Source organism: Phodopus roborovskii, unplaced genomic scaffold, assembly GCF_943737965.1.
Source record: "Phodopus roborovskii unplaced genomic scaffold, PHOROB, whole genome shotgun sequence".
NCBI classification, from domain to species: Eukaryota; Metazoa; Chordata; class Mammalia; order Rodentia; family Cricetidae; genus Phodopus; species Phodopus roborovskii.
In genome coordinates this window covers 2220183-2232076 of record NW_026126433.1, presented here as the reverse complement: position 1 = coordinate 2232076, position 11894 = coordinate 2220183, and positions in this window count along the sequence as shown.

Genomic DNA, 11894 nt, shown 5'->3' with positions numbered 1-11894 from the left:
CCTGCAGCTGTTTCCTGTTTCTTCCTGAGCAGTATGACACCCACGGAGAGTGTTGGGAGCTTGGTCCCAGCAAGCATCCCTCTGTGTGCCTCTGAGCTCTCTGGCAGCTCTCTAATAGCCAGTGTGTATCACTAAGTGTGAACACATGACTGTGCTACTAAGTATAGGGCTTACAGTGTGAGCTAATCAGCCATCACAGCTTGCTGGTGCCTTGGGACAGGATCAAGTCTTCCCAACCAAGGCTGTAAGTCTACAGTCAAAACAGGCTCCTAGAGACTGGAGAGACTTCTTAGTGAAGTGCTCTCTTATGAGCAAAAGGACTTAGCTCAATCTCCAGCCCTTACTTCAGTTAGGTGTAGTGGTGTACTTGTGATTCCAGTGCTGGGGTGCTGAAGACAGGCAGATCCCCGGAGCTCATGAGTCACCTAGCCTAGCCTAATCGGTGAATCCCAGGCCAGGAAGAGACCCTGTCTCAAGGTGGACAACACATGAGGAACATTGCCTTTGGTCTCCATACACACATCCATGCATCCTCATGTACATGTACTTTCCTTCCACACAAAGAGAAGCAACTGCAAAGTGAAGCCACCCATCTATGATGATTCCCAGGGCTGTTGAGTCTACTTAGGTATGACCCAATTGTCCTCTCCAAGTCCCAATAGGAGTTGCTAAGCAGACCTTGTGTTTCTTACTGATTTTTATCTACATTGCATACAATACCTCAGAACAAACACATCTCACTACTCTAGTGCATTCACTAATTTGAATTTTATATGTAATTCTTCTCAGTGCTTACTGCTATGCTTTTATTTAACACAATAATAACACACCAGCATATATTTCTTTCTGGATACAACAGAGTGTTTCCATTTAAATAGTGTGTTGTACAGACCTGCTTGTGAGGGTTTTGATTGTATGAAACTTCTCAGTTCTGAACAATTTCTTTGTTAGTCTTAAATCACCAGGTTGGCAATGAGGAGGGTGTGGTAAGGGAGGAACTGAGAATTTACCCATAAAAACTGTTTTCAGAGGGTGTTGTCACCAGAGATGACACAGAGAATAACAAGTTTGTGGAGAAGACATCAAAGTTCATGTGGCTAGAGTGAATTAGAAATACCCATGGGACATCGGGAAATATCCAGAGTTCAGCTAAGTGGTCAAGTGTATTTGCCTGGTGAGCACTTCATGGAGAAGAAAACCCCTCAAAAGGAAGCAGAAAACAAATGGCCAAAAAGGTAGGAAAAAGCAAGAGAAATTACAAATCCCTAGGATCAAGGGCAGGAAGTATTTTCAAAGGCAAATGACACAGAAAAGTCAAATAAGAGACTGGGTTCGCCAGGCAGAGGAGAGAGAACAGGGTGTGCAGTGCAATCACAGTTCTGTGACCAAAGCCACACCCTCTACAGTGGCTTCCAATTCTGACTGTCCACAGGAACTCATTAGTGGAAGCATTTTAAGCTAAGACATCATAATTTTAAAAACGTTGTTGCTATGAACTTCTAACTTGATCAGCTGACATCATGAAATTTAATCCTTACCTCCTAACAACTGTAATGGTAGGAGGAAAAATTGAGATGGGAGAGCTCCACATTTTAATACTAGCCTTCATGTCAGACCATACAGCCTAAACACCAGCAATAACAACAACAACACAATAAAAGGGAAACTTAATTTTCTGCTGGTTTTAAATGATCTCAAATTCCTTGTGAAGGAAGCATATGTAGTTGCAAAGTCTTCTACAAGGATGATGGGGACTTATTCCCACAGTCCAGTTCATCACCCTGAGGTGGTCAAATGTATAAGAGGTCTACAGGTCAATGGCTTAGGTATGTAACATTTTTACATAAAAATCTTTCTAAAGAGCAAGTTTAGCTAAATAGGATTTGCTTACAGGACAGAAGAATGTCACATTATGACTCATGTCCTACCTACATTTTCCTGTTGGAACTTTTCTCCTAACAGATGAGTGATCTAATTTTATGTTGGATCAACCCCACAGTTTGATGGAGTTATAGCTTCAAATGGGCATCAGTTGACTGTTGTATATTTAAATGTTCTTCAGGACTGTGCAATCATCTTGTTCCTTTCAGGAAAAAAAGTTAAAGTTATGAAGAAAATGTCTAATGACCTCATTACTAATGTATTTAAGCCATATTTTATCTGGATGCAAACAGACGTTCCCAAAGATCCAGAAATTCCAAAACTGTAAACTAAAGAGAAAAAGAATTTGCACTGTTTTCAGGCAATATCTTAAACAGGATTCCCAAACACATGGTCTGTCTGCCCTTAGAACTGGATGAAGTGACCATCATAAGCCAGCCTGGGCTCAGTCCAAACAAATATGCCAGAAAATCTAATGTCCAAGTAACATCAGATTATTTTACAGAATGAATTTACAAAGCTTATATACCACACACAGGGAACCCAAAACTGCAAAGTAACTATTATAAATAATTATTTAGTCATAACAAAACATACAGTTTTGTTATATATATATATATATATATATATATATATATATATAGATATAGATATAGATATAAATATCTATGAGCCTCACTTTGTGTCTTGTGCTGTACCATGGACTCAGTATTCCCTTTTGTGATGAATACTCACCTGTGAAATAGAAGCCCCTATTAGCAAGAGCCATAAGATAGGGCTTCAGAACACAGACATGAAGACAAACAGCTTGCATTGAAATCCTATTACTTACATAGCTGAGCTGTGTGACCTTTGCCACTTTGTTTCTGTTCATCTCTGCTCATCTGTAAAATGGAAGGAATCTGCCTAGCTAACAGCCTCTGAGAAGGGCATTCTCAGAATGCCAAAGAAAGTCATTCAAGAAGAACAAAGAATAGTAGTAAACCCTAAATACTCAAAGGTAGGAGTTTAGAGGCCACAAGCCACTGACATTGTATCTTAACATAATGCTGCTTTGCTTGCTGAAGAATGGCGGCTCACATGATCCCACATTATGACCTTGTCTATCTACTGACACTTCACTAAAAGTCAACTGGTGGTCTCCCACTTCTGCTGAAGTTGCAGCTTCCAAATCCACATCAGCTTCTCTTTGCAACTTTAGGAGCGGGTGAAATAAAGTCGGTGTTTCATCATGAATTTGTACAACCAGATGGTATAGGTTCAGCACTCCTAGAGGTTAGAAATAATGAAGTCACCAAGACTGTGTAACAATATCTTTTATAGGAGTCAATCAAGCTTTAAGACTACTCTCCCTGTTATCCTTAGAATGAAGGTTAGTGCTAATCTTCCTTGTCTGTGCACTGGGCTAAATTAAACCTTCTCATGTTTCTGCACCACTGAGCCATACTGTGTGAGTGATGGACCAAGTCAAAGCCACAAAACTTGAATGGGAGTACCTAATGATAGCAGCCAGCTCTCTTTCTAGCTGTGAGGTGGCAAAGTGATCAAATGAGGGATGTTCAGATCTTCACCGTAAAAGATAGTGTCTGTTACTGTGATGACTATTACTATTACTATAGTTACTATTACAGTGATGACACACCATGACCACAGTAACTTGGGGAGGAAAGAGTTTGTTCAACTTTTGCTTCCACATCACTGTTCATCATCAAAGGAGGTTAGGACAGGAACGCAAGCAGGGCAGAATCCTGGAGGCAGGAACTGATGCGGAGACCATGGAGAGGCACTGCTTACTGCCTTGCTTCCCCATAGCTTGCTCATCCTGCTTTTTTATAGAACCCAGGACCACCAGCCCAGGGGTGGCTCCACCCACCATAGGCTGGACCCTCCCCCATCAATCACCAACTAAGAAAATGCCATACAGGTTTGCCTACAGCTGGATCTTGTCTAGGCATTTTCTCAATTGAGGCATGCTCCTCTCTGATGATTCTAGTTTGTGTCAAGCTGAAATAAAACTAGCCAGGACAGATAGGAAGTAACCTGGTTTGATATTAAAAGTGTAGATGGGCTTGGCAGAAAATGGATCCCCATTTTTAAGATAGAGCATGAATGGAGTCTCTGGCAACAAGCTGTACGGTTATGAATCTTGGTTTTACAATTTACTAGCTTTTCAAATGGGAAAACCAAAAGTCCTCCATGTTTTGTAACACGCATACTTGTAAGACAGGTAGCAAATGCTGGCTCCTGATCAATACAGCACTGGAGAAGATGTTGGTCATGGGGAAGGGCTGTGGCAGGGAATGTACTTTCCAGTCAAGACCCAAAATCGCTCTTAACATTTAAAAAATTGTGATGTTAAGTATGCTTCAAGATTAAGTTGAAACCAACATCACAAAATGTGAATGAAGAATGGCTCAGAAACACTTCAAGGAAAGCACTTCTGTTTTTTACAATTACCACACCCACCACACAGTAGGAATTTCATCCTGCTATTCTGCTATTCTGATTCCACTTGATTCTTGGAATGGGCAAGCAGCTAAAGTGCCCAATGGGACAGGAAGAGATGCTGATATCTGCCATCATCTTGTCCAAAGTAGTCTGGGCACCGAGCTACAGGAGACTGGCTGTATCTAGTTCTGACCTTCACACCCTGTGAAGGAATCAATTGCAGGGGCTGTAACGTTCAGACTACTGAGTCCCACTCTCAGAGTTTCTGATTCAGTTTATCTGGAATGTGATCTGGGAGTTCTATCTTTACCTAGATCACCGCCTATGCAGATGCTGCCAAAGAGAAGATCACAGCAGGAAGTAGCAGGAGTTTGTTTTTAAAGATGAATTCTGTTCAGTAGGAGACATGCAATTTATAAAAAGGAAGATCTTGGGATCAGAAATCTAGTTAAAAGGAGGGAAAAAAAGGCTTTTCTAACAGGTTGTGTATATTTGAATGGATTGAAGTGATGGGGATAATATTCAGGGGGACAAATGAACTAGTGGCTTATATTTTGTTTTGTTATTATCTGAATCTGAATCTTTAGACCCATCATGTATTGTGTGTGCACCAGTCCCCATACAATCCTATTGTCCTACACATGACTAGCTTTACTTAGTCACAATGTGCCTCAGCCCCAATGCCATTGGTTTTGCAAGCTTTCTTCTAGGTATTTCAAAACCCACAATCTTTAACATTCTTAGATAATGGACATACTTTTCCCTTTTGTGCCAAGGAATGAATTGCTACTAAAACAAAGATTTCTTCTCACTGAGGATTTTTAGCTACATAATCTCCCATAGCAATTAAAAAATACCAAGTAAATGCTCTTCACAGATACTATATTTCCCACAAGAATGAAACATGATGAACATAAGAAAAGTAAAATTAATTCAGAAATTAATCCATAAGCATATTATATTAGTTCAAGGTTTAAAGAGTTAGCAAAAAATTACAAAATGTCCAGTCGCATTTGAATTTCAGATAAAGCAAATCATTTTAACCAAGTGAGGGACCCTGCAGATGGTCACGGTAGGCAGGGAAATGAACTTGGATGAGGTGAGAATGAAATCCTAGTTTAGATTGACTTTGTCAGCCTAGATCAGTACTCTGGGGAGTCTGATGCCAGGCACTTTATTCCCAACAAATGTAAACACAGTATACTTTGGAAAAAAGCTTCCTGGTGTAATATCCCTGGTGCACAGGAAGCATAATTACATGGAAACTCAACTTATGGTACATTCCATTTCCAAGAAGATGGGCTCTAGAGATAGGCTACCTGTATTAGCTTAAGGGCCTAGGGAAGGCTCTGGCCTGATCTCAGTCATACAGATAGTATAGAGGTCATCTGAGCAATTAGCCAATTCTGGTCCTGGTTATGGGAGCTTGGGGGAGCCTCTGGCTATAAAGGTCATTTAGATTACTAGCCACCTCATGGTTGTAGGAGCTTGATATGGCCTGGTCCAACAGATATCATAGATCAGCAGGTTTAATCACCTCCAATACTCAGCTTTCTGGATGGAAGAGGTTTTTTTATTTTTATTTTTTGATTTATTTATTATGTATATACAGTATTCTATCTGCATGTATCCCCACAGGCCAAAAGAGGGCAGCAGATCTCAGATGGTTGTGAGCCACCATGTGGTTGCTAGGAATTGAACTCAGGAGCCTGGAAGAGCAGTCAGTGCTCTTAACTTCTCTGATCCATCTCTCCAGACCCAGAAGAGGTTTTATGTGCATTCCTTTGAAAGGATAAGCATGCTTAACATTCCTGGTTTTTCCTGGAGACCCGTGGACACAAGGACCTTCATGCTGTGCTCCCAGCAACTAAATATATCCTGTATAATATTTGGGACAAATTGGACATATCCTAGTAACATAATATGTTTATCTGAAATTCCATTTTAATTCCATATCTATTATACTAACCACATAAGCTTTCTGCTTCTTGCTTACCATAGACAAAACATTTGTATTAGTTGTTCCCTGTCTCCACCTACCAAGTCTTGTGTGTTGAAATCCTAACCTCCCATGTGATTATTTAGAAAGATGATTGGGACAAAAGGGAAGAGGCTTCATGAATGTGATTAGCATGTACGAGACCCGAGGGTATCCATACCATAATCTTGTCTGCAAGCTGAGAAACAAGTCCCCACTAGACACAAAATTGGTTTTGCAATGATCTTGAACTTCCCAGCATTTAGAACTATGAAGAATAAATTTCTATTGTTTATAAGCCTCCCAGCCCATGGCATATTGTCATAGAAGTCTAAACTAAAACATCACTATAACAAGTTACCAGAAACTCAAGAATTTACAGAAACATAATGTTTTAGAATTCTGGTGGTCAGAAATCTAAATGGTATCCGTAAGCAAACCTTCTGTTTGGAGAGTATTTTCCATTTCCAAAGCTAGCTGAACCCAGCTTCTATCACCACCATGCCTTTCCCCTAATCTCCCATTCCTTCTCCTCCCTTCCTCCGTTAAAGACTCTTGTAGTTACAATAGGCTTACTCAGATAACACAGGATAACCCACTCATCTCAAAATTCCAATTAATTGTAGCTACAAAATATTTGCCACATTTAGTGACATATTCACCATTTCCAGAGATTAGAATGTGATCTTTGAGAAAGGCCATTAAGTTGCTTACCTTGCAACCCATTTCTTAGTCACTATTCTATTGCTGTGAAGAGACACTATAACCAAGGCAACCAAGGCAACTCTTTTTTTTTGCTTTGTTTTTTTTTTTTTTTTTTTTTTTTTTTTTTTTTTGAGACAGGGTTTTTTTCTGTGTAGCCCTGGATGTCCATGAACTTGCTTTGTAGACCAGGCTGGTCTTGAACTCACAGTCATCTGCTTGCCTCTGCCTCCTAGGTGATAGGATTAAAGACATGTGCCACCATTGCCCAGCAACCAAGGCAGCTCTTATAAAAGAATGAATTTAACTGGGGGCTTGCTTACAGTTTCAGAAGTTTAGTCCATTCTCATCATGGTAGGGGACATGGTAGCATGTAGGCAGTATTGGAGCAATAGTTGAGAGTTTAGAGCCTAGTCCATAGGCAGAGACTGGAAGGTTCTGAAACCTCGAAGTCCATCCCCAGGGACACACTTCCTTCAACAATGCCATACCTCCTAATCCTTGTAATCCTTTCAGAAAGTTCCACTCCTTGGTGATAAGCATTCAAATATATGACTCTGTGGGGGCCATTCTTATTTAAACTGCAACAGCCCACAATACCCCTATCATGCATAGATATCTAATGGTTGAAAACATTAAAGTTTAATAACAGCAACATTTAATAAAAATGCTCTTATCTGAGTGTAATGTCTCATGCTACAATCCCAGTTTATGGGAGATTGAGGCAGGAGATTATAATAAATTTGTTGTAAACCTGGACTACTTATACCCTCGATGACAGTGAACTTCAGACCAGCCTGAGCTATGGCATGAAACTGTCAAACAAATCAAAAATTTATTCTCTTCCCACTACCAAGTTGCCTTGCTGGAAAGAATAGAGTGTGTCTACAAAAGCATGTTTATTTCAGAACGGAAGGAGAAATCACAAGACCTGGGAGGAGGGCTAAATGAGTAAAGTGTTTGCTGCAGAAGTGTGAGGACTCCAGTTTGGATCTCCAGAACCCACAGAAAGATGGACTGAATGTGTCTGCAATCCTAGACCTTGTGGAGAGATGGCAGGCAGATGAGAGAATGCCTGAAAGTTCTTCTGTCATCTATCCTGGAAAACACAGAGGCGGATAACAACAGACTCTATTTCAAACAAACTGGAAGGCAGGACTGACATGGGTGGTTGTCCTCTGACTTTCATACATGCTGTGGCATGCACTTTCCACACACACACGCACATAGAGATTTAAAAAGAAATTATGGCATGCTTGCTGTAAGTTGCTGAAGATTTAAATGACTAGCTTACCCAAGCATGGTGGTTTGAAAGAAAATGGACCCCAAAGATGGTGGTACTAGGAGTTGTGGCCTTGTTGGAGGAAGTCTGTCACTGTGGGGGCAGGTTCTGTGGTCTCCTATGCTCAAGCTATACTCAGTGAGACAGATCACTTCTTGTTGCCTTCAGGATCAAGATATAGCTCCTTCTCTAACACCATGTCTACCTATATGCCACCATGTCCCACCATGATGATAGTGGACTAAACCTTTGAAACTGTAAGCCACCCAATTAGATGTTTCCTTTATAAAAGTTGTGATGGTCATAGTGTCTCTTCAGTGTAACAGAAATCCTAAGACACCAAGAATGTGCGAAACTGTTCTACAAACATGAATAAGAGCTCGAATGGCCCGTGTCCTATAATCTACTGGCTATCGTAAAAGCTAATGAGCTAAGTGTGTGGACACAACTCATGTCCTTAACTATATATGCCCATTTAACTGTGGTCTTTGCCCATGTTACTCTTTCTGTCTGAAACACCTTCTAATATCACCATTTTCTAGAATTCTACTAAATAGTCTTGTCCTCAGCACTGACCAGTGTGCAAAATTATCTATCTGCTGAGGGCTTTATTGTCGATTTCGAAGAGACTCCACATTCTCTGAAATGAGGGATTTTCTAGCACAGAATTTGTTCTCCTCCATTTTCTTTGTAGAACAGTATCTCCCAGTGTTCACTGGAATTCTATACATAGACTAGGCTGGTCTTGAATTCATGAAGATCCACTAGCCTCTCCCTTCCAAGTACTGGGATTAAAGCCTTGTGCCACCATACTCTACTGTGGTCATTCTTTAGACACAATAAAAACTCAAATATTTAGTTAGCACATTTATTCCAGAAGTTTTACAAATGGAGACTCACTCTATCAGTGATAGGAAAGAAAAGGGGGGGAGGGGAGGTGTCAATGCAGTCACAGCTTATAACTCTCTCTGTATGTGTGTGTGTGTGTGTGTGTGTGTGTGTGTGTGTGTGTGTGTGTGTTTTGGCTTTTTGAGACAGTGTTTCTCTGTAGCCCTGGAATTAGCTCTGTAAATCACACCTCAAACTCAGATATCTACCTGCCTCTTTCTCCTGAGTGCTGGAATTAAAGACCTGTGCTAGCTTGCAATTTCTAAAGCACAAGGAAACAGTAACATGTGCTGGACTATGGAAAATGCTACATTAAATCAACCTATATATTTTAAATATATAACTTCAAATTTTAAGTCAAAAGGTATGTTGCATGGGGGGTAAGGGTTGTGCTTTTGTTTTCACAGGAAATGAGAGGCTGTGGATTCATTCTGAGTTTAAAAGAAAAAAAAATCAGGTTTGATCAAGGAAGACCCCTTGAAAAAAATCTCTGATAGGAGAGGATGGCCCAGATCATCTAATGTCTCAGAGCACCTCAGCTTCAAGGTGGTTAAAAATGCTCCAATCCCTCAGACTAATCTAGCCAAGACTTAACCATTGTCCTAGATTTTCACAGGATCCCTCAAAGATAAAAGTGCCCACCAAACAACAGGAAGTAGTCTAGAGAACAATGCTCATATCCCTCCAAAATAAATTATGGGATATTTTCCACTGTTTAGGGGGCTTGGTTACAAATTGTTATTGGTCATGATTTAAAAAAAAAAAAGCAAAGAAGTTAAATTCAAAGATATCTTTCTAAAAAAAAAGAGGATACACAAATAAAAGGGTATATTATTGAATATACTTTGAAAACAAAACATCAACTACTAGTCTTAAATATTTTACATTGGTATGGAGTTTTGAATATTGACACAGATTTAACATTGTTTTTGTTAGAACCCACTGTACCTATGTTTTTACTCTTGTTTAAAATATTGTACCTATACAGCTTATTTAACAATATAATGTAAATTTCTAGTCCTTGAAAGTTATTACTACAAGCTACTTAGGACAATAAAGAAATGCAGGCTAGTAGTTAGTCACTTATTACAATCAAAGTGGTAGTCATGTTAGATGTTTTTAAGATTAAATAATGATATATTTTAAATAAACAGTTGGTCTTCAAACAATTCAACAATTTAGAGATCTACAGAATATGCTATGTAAGATATTTTGATAACATAAGGATTTTTTAACAATGAGACATGTCTGCTCCTGGCAGTACCAATCTATTTGGGAGAAGATGATGGGCATCAAGGAAACTCCATGCAGAGTTTTTTTTTTTTTTTTTTTTTTTTTTTTTTTAATGGCAAAAGCTAGCCACCGGGAAAAGAAACTGCCCTTGCTTTAATTGCTGACAGTTACTGTCCATACTGGACTAGCAGGACACAAGAAAGGCAACTGCCAAACTTGCCACGCCAAAGTAAGACAGTCTTTCAGAAGTCCCTGCTTCACAAGAAAGTCTGTCAAACATGCTAGGCCTGTAGGAACTTTGGGTAACTGTCCAGATAGCCTGATGTCCCTATTATTAGGTAACATTTCATCTTCCTGGGGTCTTTGATGGAGTTGAAGATTAAATAGTTATAATTTTCCTTAGTTATAATAGAAAGCAAATTAGAAATAAAATTTTAGATTCAACAAGAAAAAAAAATGAGTATTTTCTCTAATTTTGCTAAATACAAATGGACTGGATGTGGTAACTGTAATTCTTACCTGATAACTGTTTTTGTTACATACAGTTTTACCATGTTAAGGTTAAAAGCTTCCTTTTTATTTTTTTTATTTTTCGTTTTTTTATATTTATTTATTTATTTATTTAGTTTTTTTGAGACAGGGTTTCTCTATATTGCTTTGGAGCTTTTCTAGGAACTAGCTCTGTAGACCAGGCTGGCCTTGAACTCACGGAGAACCACCTGCCTCTGACTCCTGAGTGCTGGGACTAAAGGCGTGAGTCAACACCACTCAGCCAAAATCCTTCCTTTTTTAATTAGACAAAAAGGGTGAAATGGTGCAGAACAATCCTTTTGTACAGTATGAATATATTTTTACTTTCATTGGCAAATAAAAACTGATTGGCCAATAGACAGGCAAAAAATGTATAGGCAGGTTATCAAACTGAGGATACAGGTAGAAAGAAGGGGGAGTCAGAGGGAGTGGCCAGAAGTCACAGAGGGAGCAGGACATGCTGGAGGATAGGTAAAGCCACAAGACACATGGCAGAGCATAGATAAGAAACATGGGTTAGTTTAAAATGTAAGAGTTAGCTAGTAACAATCCTGAGCTATTGGCTGAACACTTATTTATAAGTAATACTAAGCCTCTGTGTAGTAATTTGAGAAGAGGTTGCCAGATGTTCGAGAACAGGTGGTCAAGACAGGAAAACTCTGCCTACAAACATGTAAGATTTTTCTTGGTGTTTCCTCTCCACTAGGCATTGTTCTAAGCTTTCTACACATACTGACTCGTCTTTATTCCTCATAGGATGCAGACTATTAAAAAGCATATATTCTAAGTAACTTGCCCAGAATCACAGACAATCAAAGATAGAGGTGATTTGAACCCATACAGTTTAGAGTTCCTGGGTTTAACTACTTCATATTGCAACTCCCCCAAAACCTTGCAGCACCACAAAGTTTCTGTAAGCTAGATGAGGGGGCCTGCTCCTCCCTGGGGCAC